We start from the raw sequence: 16,552 nt of genomic DNA, 5'->3' as shown, positions 1-16,552 counted from the left end.
AGAATTACATATATTTGAAAATTCATAGATATCTATGAAAAATACATGAAAAAAGTGGCAAGAACAATCTGAAAATGTTGATGATGATTATCTCCAGGCGGTAAGATGAGGTTTTTTTCTTCTTTATACCTTTCAGTACCTTCGACTTCTCCACAAAGGGCACAATTGCTTTTAGAATCAGAAAATAAACTATGTTGTCTGTGCTGTTTTTTATGAATGCGTGTGGCCTGGAAAATTCACACCTTAAAACTTTTACCACCCAGCATCTTCATTATTTGTTCACACCTGCATAATTAGCTAGTGTCTCGGGACACCTTAGTCTTCAACCAGGACACAGATGGGAAGGGAGTAGCACCAAAGTGCAAGGCAAAAGGGGGCAGGACCACTCAGGCAAAGCAGAGGGGGTGGAGTCAGAGAGCCTGCAGCCTATGCAGTCAGTACCTAGGGACACTTCCAAATATCTGTGGGCTGGAGACCTGGGACCCACAGCATTGCTAGGCTGGGCTGGAGAGATTGCTGGAATGGGGCCACCCCTGCCTGGCCTGGGGCTGTGAGGGCAGATGGTCCTGGGCTTGAAGTAGAATTCTGAAGCGGCTTATGCATGCCACCTGGTTCACACTAGGCTCCATCACTCAGAGTAACAGCCCCGCCTCACAGGCTGAGTGTAGATTAAGGGAGGTGAGGTGGTTCATACGCAGTGCTCAGCACAGATCTTAGCACACACTAAGCACTGAATAAATGCAGTTATGATTATTAGCAATAAATGCATGCCCGTAAGGACCAACTCTCCTAGGTGAGCCCAGCATGTCACTCATGCCCCACCCTCAGCTGGCCTTTGTGTCCCTGGTTGGGTCCTGCTGTCTATGCAGCTAGATATCTTTTTTCTACCCCAGAGCAATTTCCAGATGTGCTACCTTGGCCAAAGCAAGCTGCTAATTAGCATGAGTGAGAAAGCCCAGATGATACCACCAAAGGCCATTAAAATACCCCAGATGACCTGAGGTGTTTGCTTTACTTCCTGTTAACTCTGCTTGGAGCAATGCCAGTACCCTCAGCCAGAGTGGGACTTAAGTAGAGCAGAGAGTGTCTAGGGAAGGCAGACACAATTGAGAATGGTGAAGTTCCCTCAGACAGGGGAGTGGGGCTCAAGATGGGCTCCTCTATCTTCTTGCACTTTCAGGCTTGCAGTGCCCAACTGCTCACTTCCTGCTCTGACTTGCACACTTGCTCCCAAAAAGGGGTTTGAAGTAAGTCGTTTACATTTTAGTGTACATTTCAGTGTTCCCAGGGACTCCTGGTTTCATCGTGGAATAAAATAATTATTCTCTTCCCTTGAAATCTCACTCTGTGTGTATTGGCGGTGGTGGAAGTGGTGCTGGTGGTGGCGGAGGGCGGGGGGTCTTTGGCCTTAAATGAGAAAATGGGAAGGAGTTCTAACTTTGGTATTTTAGCCATCCCCAGGCCCAGCTACCCACATCTGCAAGGTCAGGACCTCCTCTACTCTCTGAGACCAGTAATGTAGTATTCACCTTTATTTTTCATTAAGGTCACTTGAATAAAAGCAAGAAAAGCTTCTCTCTGTACCCTTAAAAGAGAAGAATTTAGAGAGTTAAAAATGTGTTAAACCGATAAAAAGAATAATTATGACACAGAATTCAGAAATTATAAAAGGAAAGAGACAGATGTGGCAACACGAACCTCCTCTGTAGTGAAATATAGCATCAACCAGAGGTTGCAAACTGATGTCCTACAGATCCCACCTAGCCCAAATGCGTGTTGTTTCTTATAGTGCTTAAAATTTTTTGAACAAGTTGCCAGCATTTTAAAATAAGTTTTCCCATAAAAAATCTATATTTCCAGAATTTCCTGAAGAATCAGAAGCTCTAGCACACTGGTTTCCACCTTCCCACCAGCAGTGCTTGACCAGAGCCCAGCAGAGGGATGCACACTCCAGGCCTGCCACAACCCTCTGAGCCTGCATCACTTATTTACATTTCTTACCTAGCCCCACCAGACCCATGAGATATGCCATGAACAAAGTGAAAAGACAAAAGGTGCTCTAGGAGAACATGTTTGCAACACATCCAACAAAAATTTAATATCTATTACATATAAATAAGAACCAAACTGTTCCATAGAGTACCAGAGAAAGTGTAAACAGGTTAATTCATAGAAAAAGACATTCAAAGAGCCAATAAACATGAGAGATACTCAGCTTACTGGTGATTAGGAAAATGCAAATGAAAATGAAAATATTTTTTTTTCAAAAGCCATCAAATTGGCAAAAAATCAAAAAGCCTTCTAACATCACTATTGGCAAAGATGTGGGGAAAGTACTCACCATGTTATTGGTGAGTGTGCAAATTGGTGAAATCTTTAGGGGGCAATCACCATATTAAATGCATGTACATTTAAAGAAATGTAGGTAAACTTTTATTGAAGTAGAGCATGCCTGCAGAAAAACACACAAATCATGTGTGGCCCAGACGGCTGAATACACCCGTGTAACCATTGCTTAGATCGAAGAAAGACAACGTTATCAATACCCAGAAACTCCCTGTGTCCTCTCTCTGTCAGTAAACCTCCCCAAAGGTAACCACTACCCTGACTCCTAACAGGATTTGCCTGTTTTTGAACATTCAGTGAATGAAATTATATAGTATATATTCTTTTGTGTTCGGTGTCTTTCACCAAATATTATATTGTTAAGCTTCATCTATGTCGTTCTATGAAGCAAGAACATTCATTTTTGTGCTGTATAGAATTCCATTGCATGACTAGATCAAACTTGATTATTCTGTTGTGTGATGAAGAACAAGTGTCGCTGCTACGAACCTTCTTATATGTGCTTTTGGTGCATATAGAAACACATTTCTGTCAAATATAATAATATAATATAATATAATATAATATAATATAATATAATATAATATAATATAATATAATATAATATAATATAATATATAATATAATATATATAATATTGACAACACTTTCGCTCTAGGAATCAATCTTACAGAAACTCCAGAGAGAACAAGACTGCAGGTGCAAGGGTGTTTATTGTAACATCAGAAAATAGTGGTATCAATCTCTGTGTTTACCATGACAATAAGGTTTAAAAATATAATGTTTCATCTTGACTCGGAATAGTATGCAGATAATAAAAAGACAATGAGCTACATATGTAAGTTCTTATATGTAAGGCTGCCCATACATCATCAAGTGAAAAGAAGCATCCTGCAACAACAACAACAACAACAACAACAAAACAGTGTGATATAAGAAGCATATCCAGTGTTAAAAGAGCTGTGTGAGCTCCTGAGAGGTGGATAAGAAGAGCGGAAGCTGTGTCCTGGCATCATGAACATACTTGATCAGAAGATTAACTCTGATACACTCTAAAAATTTTCTCACATAACCCTCATTGATACAGCAGCACCTGAAGAAAATCTAAGCCAGTTTTGGCCTCTATATTTGTGGCGGCTTCAGGGGCCTATGTCCATGTGGTCACTTATTTCATTCAGGCTGGCCTGTTCTCTGCCCTAGACTCCATGGAATTGATGATTTAGCTGATGGCAACACCTCATAGCCATAAAACTGAGCAAAAAAAACTGGGACTTCTTGGTGGATTTGCTTTTCCTACAGGAGTTGCCCTGGGCCCTGCTCTGGAGTTGTTCATTGCCATAAACCCCAGCATCCTTCCCACTGCCTTCACTGGCACAGCATTGATCTTCACCTGCTTTTCCCTGAGTATACTTTATGCCAGTTCCATAGCTACCTCTTTCTGGAAGGTATGTTGATGTCACTCATGAACCTGAAGCTCTTGTCTTCTCTGGGGAATCTTTTCTTTGGACCCATTTTGTGCTCATGTGTGGCTTTGTCTTTTCTGATACTCAACTCATTATTGAAAAATACTAAAAAGGAAGATAAGGATTATATATGTCACTGTATTAGCCTCTTCTTAGATTTCATTACTGTCTTCAGAAAACTCATGATGACCCTAGCTATGAATGAGAAGGACAAGAAAAAAGAGAAGAAATGAAATGACCACCTGGCCTTTTCCAACATGGCTTTCTTTCCTTCCATCCCTCAATTCCTTACAGGTGGCGTGTTTTGTAATAATGAAAAGCATCAGAAAATAATAGTATAATATATGTATATACATACTACATATGCTATTAGTACACAATAGTATGATATACTAATAGAATAGTATGATTTCAATTTCTAAACAAACAAAAGATAAAATAGAACTTTATATATAGAGATTTGTGTGCATTAAATATCTGGAAGGACTTTTCACATATATACCAGGGACGAGGGATACAGTCGGGGAGGAAAAGGGACAAGATTTTACATACATTCTATATATCTTAAATTCATCTAGTTTTCTCCATCCTCACTGCCATTGTCCTATCTAAGTCACCATTACCTCTGGTGTTGAAAATACAATGGTTTCCTTACTGGTTCACCTCTCAAGTCTTTTCTGTCCATCAGGAAGGTGAGAACTCAGCAGATAGACTGTGGAAATGTTGGCCTCAAGAGCACACTAGTGTAGCAGCGATCCAGGAGTCAGGTGGCCACTACAAGATGGCCTGTGATACTGCCTGTCAAGTAAAAAAAAAAATATCTTGCAAAAAAGTAGGCAGAGTATAATCTCATTTTTAAAATAAAAAATTTTAAGTTTAAACAATACTTTACAAGTGATTATATATACATGTTCATTCAAGTATTGGGAAGTCACAGGTAACACAATATCTCATTATCCACAAAGCATGTATTCCTCTAGGAACAGCTGTACCATGGCACCCTAGTGACCTTCCACATGTCCACATGGGCCATGAAGGCAAAGACTTGAACCGCAGCTAATCTGAGTCTAGGCAGAACACAAGAAGATGGGGAGGCCTGTGAGAAATTGTTCTGAGGCCATCTTCTATTCGCCTCTTATATTAGTTTGCTTGGGCTGCTGTAACAAAGTACCACAGACTAGGTGGCTTAAACAACAGGAATTTAATTTCTCACAGTTCTGAAGGCCAGAAGTCCAAGATCAAGGTGTCATCAAGGTTGGTTCCTTCTGAGGACAGAAAGGGAATTATTTGCTCCAGGCCTCTCTCTTTGGCTTGCATATGGCCAGCTTTTCCTGTGTCTTCACGTCATCTTTTCCTCTGTACATGCCTGCATCCTAATCTCCTCCCATAGATACCAGTCAGATTGGATTAGGGCCCACCCATATGATCTTATTTTAATTTTATTACCTCTTTACAGTCCCTGTCTCCAAATACAGATGCTCCTCAACTTATAATGGGATTACATCCCAATACACCCATCATAAATTGAAAATATCATAAGTCGAAAATGTATTTTATACACCTAACCTACTGAACATCATAACTTAGACTAGCCTGTCTTAAAAGTACTCAGAACACCTATAGTTGGGCAAAATTATCTCACTGCCACTGCGTAGCATCATAAGAGAGTATAGTAGCACATATCCCTAGCCTGGGGAAAAGGTCAAAATTCAAAATTCAAAATATGGTTTCTACTAAGTGTGAATCACTTTCATACCATTGTAAAGTTGAAATATTATAAGTTGAACCATCATTAAGTCGGGGATCATCTGTGCAATACATTCTGGAGTACTGATGATTAGGACTTCAACGTTTTGAATTTCAGGAGGAGTGACATAGTTCAGCCCAAAACACCCCCCTAGCTTCCTGGGAGGCTTTCAGGAGACCATTTCTCATCACTTCTTGGGTTCTGATGAGGTATGAGACTTTCATATGCCCCAACCCCACCCCAGGATAGAGTTGCAGACCATAAACTGCTTACTTTTTATACTGCCTGTCAAGAGTTCGCTCATCTGGCGCCATTTGTTTCAGTGTCATCCTTTTTGGTGTGGAACAAGGACTCAGGGAGCTGGCACCTTTGGTTAATTTTCCTTACATTGTTTATGTAAATAATGAACTGTCCAAATCTAAAAGTGGCTACTGCATCTTTACCAACCAAAACCAGCCAGGCCTTGGCCTTGGCTTTCCTGGAAATTCTTCTGTGTGCTTGACGACAGACACTGGAGTGTGTTCCTTCTTTCCCCTCATTCAGCACCCCTGCATTTGAACTTGCTTGCCATTTGAAAAAATGGATTAACTAAAGATAAAACACAACTGTATGTGCATACTTGTGTGCGTTTAAATATTTAGAAAAACTTTTTACATATGAACTGATAGCACTGATCACCCTTGGGGAAGGAGGATGAGGTATGGGGAAGGTATGTTAATATTTTATATATATTTTATACAACAGGCCCCAGAGGACACGGACAAATTGCCAGAGGTGGGAAGCCTGGCCACTAATGGACAAAGTTGAGCCCACTCACATTTAACATCCTATACAGGAATCCTTACTCTCAATTCCTTCCCCAACAAATAAAAATTTAGCTGAAGAAATCAAAACAACAATGAGAGAACACCTCATACCCATTAGGAGAGTTGTTATAAAAAAACAAAAAACAAAAAACAGAAAATAACAAGTATCAGTGAAGATGTGGAGAAATTGGAACCCTCGTGCATCGCTTGTGGGAATACAAAATGGTGCAGCTGTTGTGGAAAACAGTAAGCCAGACACAAAAGGATAAATATTGTATGATTTTATTTATATAAGGTCACTAAAGTAGTCAAATTCATTGAGACAGAAAGAATGGTGGCTGTCAGGGGTTGGGTGTTTAAGGGGTACAGAGTTTCAGTTTAGGAAGATGAAAAAGTTCTAGAGATGGATGGTGGTGATGATTGCACAACAATGTGCATATGCTTACTGCCACGGAATTGTAGACTTAAAAATATGGTTAAGACGGTGAATTTTATGTTACGTATTTTCTACCACAATAAAAAAAATTAGTATAGTTCTGGCTTCTGCAGCACATATACTAAAATTGAAATGGTACAGAGAAGATAAGCATGGCCCTTGAGCAGGAATGACACACAAATTTGTGAAGTGTTCCATATTTCTTTTTTAATGCAGAAAAATATGAAGGCTAGAATAAAAATGTCCTAGTATTCTACTACCTATTTCACTACACCTATACAAAAATAGTATAAAAAATGAACTCTTCTAAAGTAAACTTTATACTCCACACACACAAGAAAAGTTTGGCTAAAGATTTGAGAGGCTTCGCTACCTGGAGATGCAATTTAATAAAGACACCAATTCCCTTGCTGTGGTTGTTGACCTGTTGAGGGTGGGATTAATCTTACCCACCTGTGAGCTCATTGCCAGAGAAACTCCCCATGTGGGGACAGTCTTGAGCCAGAGAGGTGGACACACTGTGAGCACATCTTATCCCTTTTCTATCTTCTCTGTCTGCAGCCTGGTGAGAGAACACAGAGTGAAAAGCTGAGACATGCAGAGCTTTTCTCGAATTCCCTCTCCATCCTTTCTGTCTCACCTGCTCCCATCCCATTATATTTCTTCTGTTGAACCCTCCACAGACTTCCTGCTTCATAACTGTTGCAGCAGTTATTCATTTCATATGTGCCTTTCAGTGTGTTTCACATTATTAGCTAACTTTTCATAGTGTGTATCTTTCCCTTTCTGACTAGACTAGAAGTTTCTCAAAGGTAAAGACTCATTCTTTGCCCCCTTGGATCTCTTTAGCTCTCACATCAATGTTTAGTATATAGTAAGGGGTATGTATATCCAGACAATGGAATATCATTCAGTATTAAAAAGAAATGAGTTATCAAGCCATGAAAAGACATGGAGGAACCTGAAATGCATATTATGAAGTAAAGGAGCCAATATGAAAAGGCTGCATACTGTATAAGTCCAACTACATGACATTCTGGAAAAGGCAAAGCCTTGGAGGCAGTAAAAAGATCAGTGGTTGCCACAGGTTCAGGGGAGAGAGGGTGGGAGGGATGAATAGATGGAGCACAGGAGATATTTAGGGTGGTGAAACTATTCTGTATGATACTATAATGGCAGACACATGACATTATGCATTTGGCAAAACCCATACAATGAACAACACCAAGAGTGAACCTTAATGTAGGCTATGGAGATTGGTTTACAGTAATTTACCAATATCGATTCATCAATATTGAACCCATATTCTACTACAAGTTATTAATAATAGGGAGAACTTAGAGGGTAATATGGGAGGTCTATACCATCTGCGCAGTTTACTATTGCTTAATTGAAAGAATATTGAACCTTCCACATGGACATATCTGATTAGGAGTGAGCTGGGAAGATTTATCCAGGCCTGACATTTTTCAAAATGCAGTGAAACACGGTTGGAAGTAAATTAAAGGGTCACCTAGAAGACAAAGAAGAAAAATTAGAAGATGATTAAGCATTTATTGTGAGTTAAAATTTACACAGAAAGTTGTTAGACTTGCCCCCAGGTGTTTGTGTTTCTTTATATTTTCCCTAGTGTATCATATTTTGTATTAAAATCGCAAGTAATTTTTACAGAGAATCAAAATGTCCTTGACTGTATCTGACATCCTCTTTCCAGGCCTTTTCCGGCCCTGACCCCTGAAGAGAAGGAACAGGCTACATATTACATGGCTTTGTTTGAAGAACTAAGAAAGGGAGTTAAAAACCAAATGCCCAACATTACAGAAGTATCACCTGCCTATCAAACAGTTTCTGGAAAGACAATATTCAGGGAATTGCACTGCTGAGAAAAACACAAAGTTCGGTCTGATGTGAACAGTCAAGAAAGTGCTAGACCAAAAGGCAGTGGGCAGGACAGCCATTCCTGGTGGTTATTTTGTTTCCATAATAGACTGTGGCAGGTCCACATCAGTCAGTGGCCTGTGTGAATTTCCAGTGCCTTCCTTCTCCTCCAAACCTCCAATGCAACTACATAAACAGGTTTAACACTCTCTTCTGTCTTTCTCATGTATCTCGCCTTCACTATGTTAGGTTTAAGGTAACTGCAGCAAGAGACACTAATGTTATTTTGTTGGCACTCAGGGCTCCTGACCTTGGGGTGCAAAAGTGCAGAAAAGGAGAGGCAAATTAATGCCTCCAGCCAGTGGACTTTACACTCGGTTTTGCATGGGACCTTCCCACTGTTCCTGGCTCCCAGGTCATTGTGTTTCTCAGCTTCACACTGCACCACAGCTCCCTCTTTCATTTATCATACTCCCCCCAACCATGCCAGCTTCTGTTTTGAGGCTAGAAAACAGGCCCTGGGAGGGAACTAATTACTTAAGTGGGGGACAGAGAGGTCAAGGGATGGCTTTGTAAGTCTCTATGCATTGCGAGCATTATTACCACAGGCCATGGTGGCCAGCATTGTCCTAGGTCATGTTCTCTGGAAGTAGACCCCAGACATGGATTCCTGTGCAGGTAAATTATTGAGAGAGAGCTCCCAGAAGAAAAAGGTAAAGATGGGAGGGAAGCAGAGTAGAATAGGGGAAGAAAACAAGCAAAGATGGAGGTTTGGCTCAAGTCTAGCCTCAGCCTGTTCCAGAGCAGGGGATGCAGCATCATAGTCATTCACCCCATACTTGACACAAGGGGCCCAGGTCTTTATATCTACCATATCAGTTAGTCATTGACTGCAGGCAACCTCTATAGGCACAGGAGGGCACATAAGTCTCAAGCGATCAGCTCTGGATGAGGCTTTCTGTAGACAGAGAGCAATTCTCCAGAGAAGGCCAAAGCTGTGAGCCACTCAGCTAGGGACAAGCACTGCGATCAATGCAGGGAATCTGGCTGGACCACAACAGCACCCACAAAGGACTGCCTTCTAAAATAACAACAGGAGAGAAGTAGATTAGACACCAGGAAAAGCCTCTTGAGGTGGCTAGATGCTCTTGAGCTCCTTCTAGCTATCTGTCACTAGAGCAGATGGATAGGGTATATGGCCTCACATCAAGTGGATCTTCCTAGGCAGACAGACCCAAGCAGGATATTTGGGTAGGTGCCCTCAGAAAAGATCCAATCTGAGAATGCCACTGAGAATCACAACGTGTGACCTCACTGTCAAATGCTGGCCAGAGACTTAAGGAACACCCTAGAAAGCTTCCCAGAAAGCTTTAAGAATAGTTTGGTTCTAAAAATAGCAGCAACTTTTACAAATGTTACTCTGTATGTCTGTTACACTTTATGTCTATTAATGTCATTTAATCCTAACAGCAACCCTATGAGTAAGGCGTTATTATTTATCATCCCCATTTTCCAAATGAGACTGAGGCCCGGAGAGGTTAATTTGCCCCAGTTAATGGTTGGAAATAGTAGACCCAGGATTTGAACCTACGTAGCCTGGCTCAGGAAGGCTACACCATTTCATTGCCCACAGCTGTCCCTCTAGCTGGTGTAGATAGGTGCTAGAAAACAGGAGACCACCCTGGATGCCTTCGAAGGAGCATGTTTATAAACCTCAGCATATATCAGAATCACCCTTGGGAGATTGTGACTCTACAGAATCCAGAGCCTCATCCTGAACCTATTGAATGAGAACCCAGGGCTTAGAGGCAAGTAGAAACCTATACATTTAGCAAGCTCCTCAGGTGTTCTGACACAGATGGTCCGAAGGCAACTCTGTAAACCCCACGATGATTCAGATGAAAGAGCAGAGGCCAGGTTCATAATCCTGCCTCTTCTGCTTCCCACATATATGACCTTGGAAAAGTTAATTCACCTTTCTTAGCCTCGATTCTTCTCAAATCTAAAATAAAAATAATAATACTTCTTAAGATTTTGTGAAGCTTAAACTGCATGTTACTGTACATATAGTATAATTCCATATATATATTTAAAACTATATATGTATATATCTTACATAGGTATGTCAACCACAGGGATGGAGATATATATATTAGACAAAGGTAAAGTAGACCAAACTATTAAGGTGGTTGTCTCTAGGGAGGGAAATAAGGGGGTGGAAGTGGAATGAGTTTTTTACTCTATTATTAAATATTCATTTTTTATAAAGAGAGCATATTAAAGTATTGTGTATGTAAAATGTATTCAATCAAAACCAAAAAGATTAAATAAAATCATCTAGATAAGATGCCTGGCACACAGTAGGTGTTTAATTAATGATAACTGTTAATATTATTATCACACCCACAAACATTTGTGGAGTGCCTACTATGTCCAAGTCATCATATTTAGGCTCCATCAGAAGGCAGAGAAGCACAAAACACAGTCCCTACTCCTACATGCACAAAAAAAATCCCCCAAATGTCCAATGGCAATGTTTACTTTGGGTCTAATGAGTGCTATAGAAAATAAAGCCTTTAAGGAGTTGAAAGGACAGAGAGATCATTTCCAGCTGGCTTCTTCAGGGAAGGTGGGGCTTGTGAGAGGCACTGAGGAAAGGGGAGGATTTCAATAAGCAGAGAAAGGGGGAAAAGACATTCCAGCAGCAGAAAAGAGCTTGGTTCAAAGGGCAAAGGGACTTGGTAGACATGAGCAGAAGATGCTGAGTGGACATTTGGCTTGGTGCAGCCAGTCTGTGGGATGCAGTCAAGCCAGACCCTAGGCAGGCAATAGTGGGCCTCCCTTCCTCCACTGAAATAACACAATCTCTGGCCCCAACATTTCCAATGCTTGGAGTGGGGCCAAGTTCGGCTTTCTTAAACAATTCTTGATCTTCGGGGACTGAGCCTAGAATGGGAAGCAAAATAGTTGCAGGGATTTAAAAAAATGTCAGTCCTCTCCCCTGTTTGAGCCCAAGTGTATGCAGAGCACATGCAGCAAGATGTGGGTGCAGAATAGAAGGTGCATGGTAATGTGTGTCTGAGTGCAATGTGGATATGTGTATACCATGATGTGTGGTGTGTGTGGGGACTGACATGTGAATATGCATGTCGTAATAACATGAAGTATTTCCTGTGATTGTATGCTGTGATAGACTAGGTTGAGTTATGAGTCCAGTGTGTGCTAACCACCCTCCTGAAGACTAATCTTTCCAAGTGACTAAGAAGGGGGCAGAGGAAAGCCAGCAGCCAGACAAGTACATATCTACCCACAGAGTACATCCTTTGCCTTCAGTGGTTAGTACTAGGGCTCCCGGAGCGAGTGGGGTAGCATAGGGAGGTAGCAAGAAAAGGTTCACATAGGGCATTGAAGTGATCAGGAATAAAGCTGGCGGCATTTAGATTCCCAACAGTAAAAGAGTTACCCTTTCATCAGCAAAGTCCCACTCTGTGGGTGTGCATTTGGCTGCCTATAAAGCACCCCAACATCTTCCAAGATCTGGTACTTGTGTGTATATAGTGAGCAAGAGATAAACACTTTTTTAGAAAGTTAAAGCTTGATTAGCTGAACACCATGAGGCCCTGGGAAATTGAATTTAAGAAAAATTTGGATAATTGGAACATCATATAATATCAAGAATGTTAAATACACAAGTCAGCTGAACATACTGAGTTTATGACAAGCCCTGATTAAAATAAAGTTTCTGATAATCAAAGTTTTAATGGCAGAGGCTCATTTAAATTCTTTATATCTGAAAGAGAACTTAGATATCACATGCACAGAATATCTTGTGATATTTTCCATTCTTCTCAACTCCAGTTGGGTCACATACATGCTTTTTATGTATGTATTTGTTTTGTAAAAAGTACTCTATCCTTTGGTATGCCCCAAACTACCCAGAACAGGACTTGCCACAGATGTGTTTATCAGATTCCACTACAAATGCAAGGAGAGGAAAAGTCTGCCTATCATCTCTGAGATTTCAAAATCAAAGCCCTCCCAGACACACCAGAAGCCTAAAGCAACCAAGAGATAGGCCAAGTTTATAAACTTCCATAATATGTTTATTGCAAGGATGGCAATTACCCAATATCCCTGCCCTCCTGGGTCTTAGATCAGAATATTTGCAAAAAAAGAAATCTGCGTTTGACTGCATTTAACCAGTCATAATTCCAGATGTCTGGAATATTCCAACACCAGGCGTAGGGGTGGGGAGGAAGAAAGGAAGCTAACGATCATTCTTTTATGGTCTTGTCGACGTCCTCGTTGTCTGCGGTGGTGTGTCTGATGAGGCTGCTTGTGCCTCCTACTCTTCTTCCTCCCTACTGGCCAGATGTCTCAAGAGCAGTCACTATATTCAAGGGAAATGGCTATCCCTAGCCACAGGCAGGCTCTTCTGTTCAGCTCTGGAAACCTGACATATCAAAGACATAATTTCTTAATGAAATGGCTAGAGTGTACCTAATTTACACCAGGACAGAAAACGCTGACAGAGCAGAAAGGACACTTGTTTTTGCTGTCGCAGGGAACACATATGGGCCACATTACTTAGGAATGAATCAGACTAGCGTTACAGGGCAGCTGGCTAGGAGAATTGCCTCTTTGAGCACTCCTATAAAGTGTTAAGTATATTTATTGTGTGCATGCATGCTGACCCATTCTATCCTACTTGTTGGAACACAAACTTGTGTGAGTTCCATCATTTGTCCCAAACTCCTTCCTGAGCTTGATTAAGAAAAGTGGGGTTGTCCCATAGAATCATCAATGGGACTTTTCTGCCCTTTCCTCTGGGCTCTTCTTGCAAACATTAAACATCATAACACCTCAGTAAAGGAAGGAGAAATACTCATTTCAAGTGTACTAAGACTGATGCACTGGTTTCGCCTCCATGACACCTTATAGCCAACAGGATAAATTTCTTCCCCCCAGCAAATTGAGTGTGAGATTTGTTGGTGCACCTAGCCTAAGGCTTGGGTATGGTGTGGCCAAAGAGGTCGGGGCTTCTCCTGATCATCCTGGAGCCGGGGACAGGGTCTGAAAGTTCAGAACCTTTGTCTTTTGCTCAACACTGGGCCAAGAGATGTCAGTCATGGCCAGGTGCAAGAGAACCTTCTCTACTTGTCTCTATGCCAGAAAGTCCCCAAAATGGGGGACCACACACCCTGAGTGGTACACAAGACAATCCTTTTAGGAGTAGTGTTAATGGGTGAACTGTGTCCCCCTAAAAGTCACATGTTGAAGTCCTAACCGCCAGTACTTCAGAATGTGACCTTATTTGGAAATAGGGTCTTTAAAGAGGTGATCAAGTTAAAATGAGGTAATTAGGGTGGACTCTAAAAAATATGACTAGTGTCTTTATAAAAAGGGCTAATTTGGACACAGATATGCATAAAAGGAAGACAATGTAAAGAGACACAGGGAAAAGGCAAGCAAGGAGAGATGCCAGGAATAGATCCTTCCCTCACAGCTCTCAGAAGGAACCAATCCTGCCAACACATTGATCTTGGACTTCCAGCCTCCAGATCTGTGAGACAATAAATTTCTTTTGTGTAAGCCACCCGGTTTGTGTACTTTGTTATGGCAGCCCTAGTGAACTAATACAAATAGAAAGAAGATATCAGAACTTTAGAACTTTCATTTACATCATTGTGGTACTTTGGCTTATCTATCCTAATTTGTCACTCATGCGTGAAAAAATAAATATCCTTTGCCATATAACTTTGCAGTGCCTCCCACTGAAGAATATACTCTACCCGCTTCAGTAACGTTGGGGATAGCCATATGCCTTGTTTTGACCAAAGGAATATTACCAGACATGGCTTGTGAGCAAGAACTTTAAATGTGTTACATAGTATAGTTTACCCTCTGGAGTTTCTGTCATCACCAGAAAAACAGGTCCTAGGTGGCTGCAGTCATATCATCCCAGGCTTCAGACCTGCACAAAACCTGCCATGTAGAACCTAAAGCCTGAAATAACCCAGCCCAACCCAGCCAAGATGAATCCAACCCCCACAGCCTTGCAGAACCCTGCACAAGAAAAACGCTTGTAATTGTAAGCCACTGAGTTTTGGAGTGTTTGTTCTGCAGCATTATTGAAGCAAGAGCTGGCTATTACAATGACCAATATGCACTGTGCGGATTGACCCTGGCACCTCATTCAGGCTGGATGTCAGCATCCAGTGTGGCAGGCAAGGAATGCCGAGGGAAGTAGGGCAGTCCCATCACTTGGACAGTGTCTCTCACATGATTTTTCACCTTCAGTAAATAGCCTGGTACAAGTGTCATGTTGAGTGGATTTACAGATATATTATGTGGCTCCAACCTAATCATCACAAAATGGGCAAGGGGCTTGATATGGCTCTTTGAAAGAAACTGTGGCTTGAAGATAGTACTGTGAATGCAAACTTAAGCTTAGAAGAAACTAGACAAGCCTACAGTTCTAGTTCCAGAGCCCTGCCAACCATATTTGAAGGAAACAAAGCAATCTCATCAGATTTGATAAGGAGTATGTTTTTAAAACTTCAACCTTAACAAGAGGATAATTTGAAATGTGGATTTTCAGCTCCTATTACTAATAATGGACCTCACAAAAAACATTAGCTCATGAGTGTAATTTATAAGTAAATAAACATATACATAGTGGAGGGTGTGTTAAAAATGTTTTACCGTTGGGGTTGAGATCTCTTGAAAATCACCTGAAAGTAAGCTCACCATATCAAACTGATTTATTAACTTGTTGGGTGAGTTAATTTTTTTTTAACGTTAAAGAATTATTATGGTACCGTCATTGAATGTGGAATAGACCTGTCTCCTGAAGCTCAGTGTGCAGAACCGCGGGCTCTTCAGTATTTTGTTGTGTTCACACTGTTTCAAAAGCCTGGGGGAAAGAATGATGTCACGGAAAAAGTGAGGACACACCTCGGTGCCGGGACTAATGAGAACCATCCAGAGCTAAGAGCTGAAGCTCTCTGTGGCAGAGAGGGTGCCTGGGGCCCTTACGGGAGTGAGGGGGGAACAAAAGCTCCTCCCAGTTTCACACAGTCCTGAAAGGGCACACACCTCTGCTGCCCTGCCCCAACTCCAACACCACCATTCAGAGCAAAATGCGCTCCACTCTCAACCAGAAACTCTATTCTGAACCCATTGGTTTTCTCTCAATTGTGTAAACCTTGCTCCAGGCAGTCATTGAGCAGCCAGAATTTATGCCCAACTCAATTAAATGATAAAGTGTCAAATCCTGACTACTCCCTCCACTCCAGAAAGTATCTTCCTCCCTTGAATCCCTGAGCTACATCATTTCTATCTCCCCTAAAATGCTGACTCCATTTTGTCTTTAAATATTGTTACTTAGAGATACGTGTGTGCATGTCCTATCTCAAGGACTAGGACCCCTGTTGGCCCTGAAGTCTCCATTATGAATAATTCTCATCAAATTCATGGAAGGGTGCCATGTCATGGTGTTACTGTAAAGAGACTGGGACAGAGAAGATAAGAAGAGTTGGATCAGTCAGGGGTGGAGCAGGACTCAGACCATGATGAGGATTATGAAATAAGGGGTTCATAAGGGAGCAAGACCAGACCTAACTGTGAGAGAGTCTGGGAAAGGAAGGATCTGAAGGGGAAGTTAGAGGGTCAGAGAAGAGTCACTAGCCAGATCTCCTATAGCCAGGCACATCTAGCTGCCAGAGTGGGGCCATGAAGGAAAGTCTGGGGAGAAACTCATAGAAGATGTGTCTGTATGTATGGTGGTGGGCCTGGCATGGTATGGCTGTGGCTCAGCAGGACCAGCAGTCAGGAAGCAGAGCTGCATGCATAGCAGGAGAGAATAAGAATACAC

General features: G+C 41.5%; 1 non-coding gene and 1 pseudogene across 1 annotated transcript; both read left to right on the top strand.

Moving 5' to 3' along the window:
* Window positions 1-3,360: 3,360 nt before the first annotated feature.
* LOC105305897 lies at window positions 3,361-4,092 on the top strand (annotated as a pseudogene).
* A 2,803-nt stretch (window positions 4,093-6,895) lies between these two features.
* On the top strand, window positions 6,896-7,002 carry LOC111731876. Its single transcript, XR_002777354.1, has one exon. It is a non-coding gene; the product is annotated as a U6 spliceosomal RNA (small nuclear RNA).
* Window positions 7,003-16,552: the final 9,550 nt, after the last annotated feature.

The sequence above is a fragment of the Pteropus vampyrus genome, unplaced genomic scaffold, assembly GCF_000151845.1.
Source record: "Pteropus vampyrus isolate Shadow unplaced genomic scaffold, Pvam_2.0 Scaffold404, whole genome shotgun sequence".
In the NCBI taxonomy this organism is placed as follows: Eukaryota; Metazoa; Chordata; class Mammalia; order Chiroptera; family Pteropodidae; genus Pteropus; species Pteropus vampyrus.
The sequence above is the reverse complement of the archived record's forward strand: the minus strand, read 5'-3'. Positions and strand labels throughout refer to the sequence as shown.